This window comes from Hoplias malabaricus, chromosome 2 (genome assembly GCF_029633855.1).
Source record: "Hoplias malabaricus isolate fHopMal1 chromosome 2, fHopMal1.hap1, whole genome shotgun sequence".
Taxonomy (NCBI): Eukaryota; Metazoa; Chordata; class Actinopteri; order Characiformes; family Erythrinidae; genus Hoplias; species Hoplias malabaricus.
In genome coordinates, this window is record NC_089801.1 from 52,195,400 (window position 1) to 52,205,743 (window position 10,344).

Consider the following 10,344-nt stretch of genomic DNA (forward strand, 5'->3'; position numbering starts at 1 on the left):
TTCCTTTTTCAGTTTGGGTTGAAGTCTGTTGCAGTCATCTTTGAAAATGTGGTTGAAGAAACTGTGTTGTCTCTCCCGTCTCCTCTTCTGCATGCTTCTGCACTGTTGTTGTGGCTGTGTGGTCAGCGTTGGCTGCTGCAGCTGCATCAGTAGCACTGGCTGACAGAGGCAGTGGACAGAGGTGCAGGTGGCAGTGGAGGTGGTGAAGGTGAAATCAGTTGAGGACACACATCCAGGTCCCAGTCAATCTTCGCATGATGGCCATACTCAGGAGGTGCATTTGGAGGAAGCCTGGTCGGAGCCAGAGCAGGAGCCGGAGCACATGGAGAAGTAGAGCAAACAAGACACTCATCAGTTTTATCTTTTATATTCATTGCTCTCTTTTTTTTCTAATTTTTGTTCTCTGTCTGAATTCTTTTTCTGACTCACACTTCCACAGGTCTAAATCTCGCCAGTCCACCACAAATGGCTCTGGTAATTTTTATAATTCTTCTCTTAACCGTTCTAACTGGTTAGGACTGAAGCTTCCTCCCACAGGAAACTTCACAGGAGTTTTACTTCTACCCAGTAGAAGTGACCTTATATCACTCTCCAGCATAATGTCCTGCCCTAGGAGTCCTATTTCTAGGAGACCAAACAGGATGAAAGGGGGAGGAATTAAAGTATACAGGGCTATATTCTGTAATTATAAAACTACAAAGTGCTCCTGTATGGTCAGTGGTACTCTGAGAATGGACATTAAATGTAGAAATGTGGTTGTCATAATATTATTATTGAACAGTATTAAACCCTTATACTTACTAAATTCAGCAGATGCTCTCACTATGAACAAAATATTTAGTTACATTCAATGAGTTTGTATGATCCCTAAGGTAAGAATTGAGAGGTTACATACAAGCTTACGTTTGTGTTTTCTGGAATGATGGAGTTTATTTTAACATTTTGAGGATGGATTTAGTATAGCAAACTCTGACCACACTAATGCTAATATGGCTTAATGCAATCAAATATTCACAAAACGTTCCAACATTGAGTGAAAAAAATTTCAACAAAAGTAAACTAACAATATTCCTTATCTTTTAAAGATCTGTTGGACAAATGGCTGCCATATAGACTATTTGAATGTTGACTAACAATCTCTCAGAAGACTCTCTTGGCAGACTTTGCAAATAGTATGTTGACATGTACAGGCTGTTTTATTAAAAGTTCATAGCCAACATCTGAATTTAATCAGCAGGTTGACCTTGGTTTCTTTCTTTCTTTTGTTTTTTTTTTCTTTTGTGGTGACTTTCTGGGCTCAAGCCTTGGCTCAAAATAGACAAGTTCATTTACAGGCAGCTCTGTCACATATCTCACATGTAACATGTTTTACACTTTTGTTCAGGAAAGTAAGTTATTCTATATCATCCATCCATCCATCCATTATCCACCGCTTATCCGGGTCCGGGTCGCGGGGGAAGCAGTCGGAGCAAAGAACCCCAGACCTCCCTCTCCCCAGCCACCGACGCCAGCTCCTCCGGGGGTATACCGAGGCGTTCCCAGGCCAGTCGAGACATATAGTCTCTCCAGCGTGTTCTTGGTCTGCCCCGGGGCCTCCTCCCCGTTGGACATGCCCGGAACACCTCTCCAGGAAGGCGTCCAGGAGGCATCCGAACCAGATGCCCGAACCATCTCAACTGGCTCCTCTCGACGTGGAGGAGCAGCGGCTCCACTCCGAGTCTCTCCCGGATGTCCGAGCTCCTAACCCTGTCTCTAAGGGAGAGTCCAGACATCCTGCGGAGAAAACTCATTTCAGCCGCTTGTACCCGCGATCTCGTTCTTTCGGTCACTACCCAAAGCTCGTGACCATAGGTGAGGGTTGGGACATAGATTGACCGGTAAATCGAGAGCTTTGCTTTTCTGCTCAGCTCTTTCTTCACCACAACGGACCGGTACAGAGCCCGCATTACTGCTGACGCTGCACCGATCCGCCTGTCAATCTCACGCTCCATCTTTCCCTCACTCGTGAACAAGACCCCGAGGTATTTAAACTCCTCCACTTGAGGCAGGATCTCACTTCCAACCTGGAGAGAGCACTCCACCCTTTTCCGACTGAGTACCATGGACTCGGACTTGGAGGTACTGATCCTCATCCCTACCGCTTCACACTCGGCTGCAAACTGGTCCAGCAAGAGCTGGAGGTCCCGGCTCGATGAAGCCAACAAGACCACATCATCTGCAAAAAGCAGACATGGGATCCTGAGACCACCAAACCGGACACCCTCCGCCACTTGGCTACGCCGAGAAATTCTGTCCATAAAAATTGTGAACAGAACCGGTGACAACGGGCAGCCCTGACGGAGTCCAACTCCGACTGGAAACCAGTCGGACTTACTGCCAGCCATACGAACCAGACTCCTGCTCTGTTTGTACAGGGACTGGATAGCTCGTAACAAAGAGCCCAGTACCCCATACTCCCTGAGCACCCCCCACAGAATACCCCGAGGGACACGGTCGAATGCCTTCTCCAGATCCACAAAACACATGTAGACTGGTTGAGCAAACTCCCATGCACCCTCCAGGATCCTAGCGAGGGTAAAGAGTTGGTCCTGTGTTCCACGACCGGGGCGGAATCCGCATTGTTCCTCCTGGATCCGAGGTTCAACTATCGGTCGGACTCTCTTCTCCAGTACCCCCGCATAGACCTTACCGGGGAGGCTGAGGAGTGTGATCCCCCTATAGTTGGAACACACCCTCCGATCCCCCTTTTTAAAAAGGGGAACCACCACCCCAGTCTGCCAGTCCAGAGGCACTGCCCCCGATGTCCACGCGATGTTGCAAAGACGTGTCAACCAGGACAGCCCCACAACATCCAGAGCCTTGAGGAACCCGGGGTGAACCTCATCCACCCCCGGGGCCCTACCGCCAAGGAGTATTCTATATCAGTTAAGTTATATTAAATTGAATTTATTTGTGTGTGTTTGTGTGTGTGTGTGTGTGTGTGTGTGTGTGTGTGTGTGTGTGTGTGTGTGTTTTACAACTGGTGTTGGCATAAAGCAAATTCTGGCTCCTAGCCACAAGTGAGCATGCAGATTCAATGGTGATAGAGAAGTTTTCTCTGAGCATGAGAAAGAAACTGTGAGAAGAACCAAAACACAAAAGAGGAACCAGAGCAGTGTTAACACAAAGTATATAAAAAGTATACAAAGTGTATAAAAATGTAATAGGTTCAATGACAAATTTTAGAGTTATAATGAGTGTGATACCACGACCCTGAACTGAATAAGCGGTTACAGATAATGAATGAATGAATGAATGAGTGTGATTTGTAACACCATATTCTGAGTATATTAAGAGCTGGGTTAATAAATATTAATGAGTGGTAGGTGACAATTAAGTTTTAGTTAAAGCCCAGAATTGTTAGTTTCTGTAGTTTATGAATAACAATATTAAAATTGTAATATATATATATATATATATTATCATTTATGAGTAATAATATTATACTATTATAAAAAAAAAAAAATTATTTGGTTTAAAGGTAACGTGGACGATTCAGGAAAATGACATGTAGTTAATATAGTACATAAAATCCTCATGGAACTGGTTGTTCTGACTGCATTAACACAGAATTAACTGTGACAGTGGGGTTTGGTACAGAGTCACCAGAGAAGGCAGTGTGGATTTAAGGTTAAGAGTATGGTAGCATTCTGCCCTTATAGACTCGTGCTGAGTGAAGATAAACAGATAACTAACAGGAATCTGAAGAAGAAATACGCTTCATAAAGGTATGACTTTATTGGATTTTTCCTTGTTCATTCAAGTCCTTGGTTTTTAGGATGTAAAACTGCAAATACAAACCAAGTGAAATTTCTCAATGTGTACATTAGAAGAATAAACACATTATTGTGTTATAATCATTCTAACTAAGAATTGCTTTCCCTATGTAAATAGTCCTCTGCAGTGCTCTTGTAAATATCTACTTTTAAGCTATCCAACACAGGGATATAGCATGGAAAAAAACCAACACAATAAACTCTACTAAACCCTACTGCAGAGACAGAATTTTTCAGTTTTATGCTTGTTCAAACTATTAACATAGCTTAAGTTTCAATATTTTATGAACTTACTAGCATATGTTTTGCTAGGCTCAACGTAAAAGGTAGAATGTGGAAACCCATGCACACTTAATTCACTAAAACACAGATGAAGAGGAGTGCCTACTAGATGACTCCTGTGAAGAGCTAGCAATGCAGTAGGTGGTTTGGGTACTTATGGGCTGTGCCCAATGAGTAATCTTAATTGTGAGGTGTTAACAGGGGTGTCAAACTCATTTTCACAGAGGGCCACATCAGCATAATGGTTGCCCTCAAAGGGCCAGATGTAACTTTAAGACCATATAAATGTAACTGTCATGTAATGTAGAATAAATATAAGTAATCATTAATGTTAAATAACTCTGAATGTATTACTTATTCAACTTATAAATATTTGCATAGATATAAAAATATGTTTGCTTGTTGCTCTGTTAACATAACATAAATCCTGTTAGTTTGTCAGATTAAGAAACTCATTACTCCATCAATCAACGATCAAACTATCAAAGTGAATAAAGAAAAATGTCAAACACAAGTTATGACCTTCAGTATACACTGCTTCAAAACTGCACCCCCTGAAAAAGACTTAGACGCATGAGTGATTTCTTCAGCTACAATAAAGTTAGCGATAGCTTTCACAGCTGTGTCATTTTGGGCCCTAACTCTCTTGTGAACATTCTGCTGCTATCACAGTTTTAATACTTGTACAATTTGTTGCTTTTCTTGAAGGCTAACTTAGGCATACTTAGCTCCGTGTTTGGTATTAAAGTGCCGACGTAAATTGTACTCCTTGACAACTGCCACCGCCTCATAACACAAAAGACATACCAGTTTTTCTCCTTGAAGCACAAACATGTATTCGCCTTCCCATCCCTCTTCCATTGGTATTAATTTCTTTTCCTGGACATTTTGGAATGGATATTTGTACATATTTATGTCAGGAATCACGGATGGTGGACTGACAGAGGCAGACGCACACGCTAAAACAGTTACTTTTGTTTACAACACAATAATACAGAAAGAGACTAAGAAAACTAGACAGAAATACTTAAACAAAGAAAGACTGAGACAGAGAGACAATACAAGGAGTGATCTAAACAGATACAGACAAACCTGGATTGAGATAAGTAAACAGACAGAGGACTAGAAACAGACCAAAACTAGATAGAGCTGAACAGAACTAAACATGGAAGAGCTAAACAGATAACTGGACAAGGAGAACTAAACAGACAACCTAGAGAGAACGCTAAAGCACACTAAACTAAAACACAGAGATAAACAGAGTAAACTTGGACACCAAGATAAACAGAGAAAAGACACAAACAGACATGAGACACAGGCAAGACAGACAGACCGAAGAGCAAACCAATGACAGAGGAAACGAAACGAGAAACAGCAGAGACAGACAGACTAATCCTAAACACGAAGAGCTAAAGCAAACAGGACAGACAGACTAGAGGGCTAAACAATATGACATGGGAAATGAAATGAGAAACAACATGACAAGGAAGTAAAACGACAACATGAAATGATGGAGAAAGACCGACCGGACTGAGGAACATGACAAAGCAACATTGGTAGCAAAACAATACAAATGACTTGGGGCATGAAACGACTGACCGACCAGAGGAAGTGAGAGAAGGGGACTTAAAAACATAACACAAACAAGACACACCTGGAACAGATAATGAGGGGGAGGAAGAAAGGCGGGACATGGGCGGAGACATGGACAATAACAAACAGAGCCATGTGCTAAGAGAGCACATGGCGGGGAAAACAGACACGACAGGACAAGGGCGTGACAATTTCTTAACTCCACTTGTTAAAAAAATCACATCAAAGAGGAAGTACTGAAATCTAGTGGTGGAATTCCGTCACTTGGCGGGCAACATAATCGGCATGCATTGTGGGAAATGTAGTTTAAGGTCAATGCATGCTTTAGAATTAGTGGTGGAATAATTAATAATTAAGTCTAAAATCATACATTGACCATAAACTCCATTTCCCACAATTCATGTCGATTATGTTACCCGTGAACATAATATAAGTCCTGTATATGAAATGGGGTGTATGAAATCAACACATTTTTTAAAATCTACAGTTATAATAGAATAAGGTACAATTATGTGGCTTAGAATATTTGACAGACATCTTATCCAGTTTATGTATACAATTATCTCATAGCAAGTCACCCAACCCCCCTGGTGTTTGTGTTCATTCAGAAGCTCAGCATCTTTACAGGTGGATATTTATGTTTGAGCAGGAAGTCGGCTCTACAACCCCTGGCAAACATTATGGAATCACCAGTCTCTGAGGATGTTCCTTCAGTTGTTTAATTTTGTAGAAAAAAAGATCACAGATATGACAAAAAACTAAAGGCATTTGAAATGGCATCTTTCTGGGTTTAAGAAACATCAAGATAAAACATTTGCCAGGGGTTGTAGCTTTTCTAGCTGAAGTATAACTTTTAAGATTTATTCAATGTATATGAATTACCACGGAAACTTGTTTGTAACTCAAGTTGTTTAGGTTTGTAGCACTATTTGTGCTTACTTTCATGCAGTTAGCGCTGTCCCGAATTTGTAGTCGGTTTCACCTTAAGCAATGTAACTGTGTGCATGTTGAAGGGGAATTGTATGTTTGAGTAAAGAAACAACTGTAGTTTGTTTGTAGTTAAAGTTTAAGTTGTCTGTAAGTTTTTATTCACAATTTCAATTACCACAGAAACTCATTTGTAAGTTAAGCTGTTTAGTTTTGTAACATATTCAATATTCTCTTACTTTCTGGAGTCAGTTCCATCTTAAATAATGTATTCGTAACAGCAAAAATAAATCAATATTACCCACTTATGGAGAAGGAATAGTGCAATGTTCTTTTCTCTTTTCATGCTTTTCAACCTTCTGAGGTCCAGCATGATGCTCAATGACAAGCATCAGCTAGAAGCGTATAAAGTCCTCCAGCATGAAGCGATGTTACAGTGGAGCTGTTCTTTGGAGTGAAGCGGCACTATTTCATGTTTTTGAGAGGAGCTGGAGTGCCAGATGAGATCTAGAACTCATTACTAATATCAGAATCTTACATATGGTGTCAAAATACTGTCAAATTCCCACAGAAATATTCCAATATATACTGTAAAACTGTAATACAAGAGGTGTTACTGCAAAAATACTCAGGGGGGATAAACCACCTCACTGATTTTAGAAGGAATGTTGTTTACAGCCTATGGTGTAAAATGTCTAGCATTAACCATTTTAGATATCATATTAGCCTGAAGCCATCTAGGTTAATTGCATGTACATATTTGTTATTTTGGTCAATTACACTGAAAAAAAAAAAAAAAGATTTATTGAGAAAATCACAAATGATGTTTATTTATTTTTTAAATTGTATTTATTATTTTTTAAGGTGACAATAGGCTACAAAGATATGTCAAAACTTTAAAAATGATAATAATAATAAATAAGCTTTTTTCATCAAACATTTACAGAGTGTATGTTATTAATTTTGTTATTTATTTTATGATACTGAGAATAAAATTAAACAAAGCCTGTACCAGGCAGATCTATCGATATGTTCACAAAACAAATAAGTGAAAATACATTATATGTACAAAGGTCTGTAGGCAGCTGTTATTGCATTCAGCAATACAAAACATGCATGAATTAAGGTTCTGATTTTGGAGTATTAGTTCTGGATCACAGTGGCCACTTCACGTCATCCCAAAGATATTGGATTCTCCTTCAAACCAGAGATTGCAGTGGCACAGGTCCACAGCCCAGTTGTGAAAGTGATTTAGCCCTCTAGGCCACTCTTGGCACTGGGCACTGAGACTTCAGTATCATGTTAAGCTACTCCTAAGACTCCCGTTATGTTGGCAATACTGGAAATTCACAAGTGAGCTCTTGAATTAGTAAAGGTTTCAATTTAACTTATAAATAAATCACTAAGAGAAAAGAGTGACTGGATTCATTTGAAAATAGTGCATATGGAGATTTTCTGGATGAGATCCAGTAGGTTCATGCCTGGGCTTTTTGTAGAATGCACTAGCCCAACATTGCAAATAAGTGAGTGATCATTTCTTTGCCTTTTCCTATACCATTGTGTTTGATATGGAGATGACAAGGGTGGATGAAGAAAAAAAAGTTTGTAAAACTCTGTATCAAAGTCAAAGGGAACTTTATTGTCATTTAGACAACACACAGCAGTGCAAAGCTAAACAAGATTACGGTTCTCTAAACCTCTAATAGACATACTCACAATCAACTATAGACAATACAACATACAACTACACAGAATATGGCACTATAATTATAAAATTAAATAATAGCATCAAGGAATGGTAGTGTTTATAAATAGAAATATACGCATAGAATATAATATACATATGAAGGCAGAAAAATATTGCACCTCAGGTATATAAATGAATGTTGTGCTGTATATAAATATGAATATATTGCACATCAAATATTGCACCTTGGTATTATTGTTATATATGGAGTTATATGGAGATAAAGGTGATGCATTTTTAATTGTTCAGTGTGTGTTGTGTGAGCTGTTACATTTCAAAATCTGATGGCCCTGCTCTTGCAGAGTCTGGCAGTCTTACACTGGATGCCGCGGTAACGTTTCCCAGAGGGCAGAAGCTTGAATAGTCCATGTGCAGGGTGGGTAGGATCCTTGACTATCCTTGTGGCTCTGCTGAGACAGCATGACTGGTGCAGCTGGTGTATGGATGGGAGTGGGGTTCTGATGATTGTCTCTGCTGTTCTCAACACTCTCTGGAGAGACTTCTGGTATGCAGCTGTGCTGTTACCATAACAGACAGAGAGGCTGCAGGTCAGGATGCTCTCAATGGTGTCCCTGTAGAAGGTGGTGAGGACAGGAGGGGGGAAATATGCCCTCCGCAGCCTTCGCAGGAAGTGGAGGCGCTGCTGTGCCCTCTTGATGAGAGAAGTACTGTGTTTTGTCCAACTGAGATGTAATATGTAATATGAAAAAAACACAGTACCTCTCTCATCAAGAGGGCACAGCAGTGCCTCCACTTCCTGCGAAGGCTGCGGAGGGCATATCTCCCTCTCTGTATGTCTTGACATCGGCTGAAAATATCTCTATCTGTTTTTAAGAGTTGTCTACGACACCGTAAATGCATGCATAGCTGAAGTACATAAACATGTAATCAATCAAAATGCCCCTATCCATTCTCTGTGGCGCATGAACTGTTTCAGTAAGGGGCTACAAAGCAATTTAATGCTTCAGCTCATGTGAGTTGCTCTTTAGAATGTAAAAATCAAATATTGGACTTTTGCAGGAAACATGCTATATTGCTCCTTTTAACTAAATTTAAATTAGTTAGCTAGACAGCTGACATAGCCTATGTAAAATATGTCAAATCAAATCAAAAGGGCAATGTCTTTCATGTGTAAGGAATTCAGGAATATTGTAATAGCTTCCAGTTTCTTTTTCTAATTCGCAAGATTTTTACCAGCCTCGGCCTTTTGCATGGAGGCATGTTATGTCTCCAAACATCCACGTTCATATCTGTCTCCTCATTATCCACTGCCATCACCGAAGTATCTTATTTGACAGGATCTCACCAACATTTACACACAGAGGTAATGAGAGGGAAAGAGGGAGAATGTGTCTGGAATGTCCGAGATTTTTTTTAAAAAGTAGATTAAGACATTTTCCACACATTATAATAATTAATATTTAAATTAATATATATATATATATATATATATATTACTTTTGTGCGTGTTTCAAAAATAAAAATTCATACACCCAACAGTGATAGCCCCATGAGACATCATCCCAGTAGTGGGTGATACTACCTATAAAAAAATGTGACATCAAAGCACAGGGTTAAGCGTTGTAAAAACATAGGCACTGTTAAAATCTTCAGCTGTGTTTTGTTAGCTGGCTGCTAAAGTAAATAGGAACAGGCATAGCTCAATATATGAAAAAACTATTTCTAATTCTTTTAGCTTATAGTCTTATAGTTTTTCAGTTTAGATCTTGTTTACTACATCATTTGAACACAGCACCTTTCATGATGAATGGACTAATAGAAATGCTCTAGAATTACATCTGAAAAAAAAAAAAAAAAGTTTAGATACGTACTTTTTTTGTACAGTTATGAAATATTACTTAGGCCAAATCCACACACATCTGGATATTTATTTGTCTGTGTTTTGGCTTCCCTCCCAAATGACAAAACATTTTAGGTCACTGAAATGCTTTCCAAAGTAAGGAATGTTTTTTTTTTTTT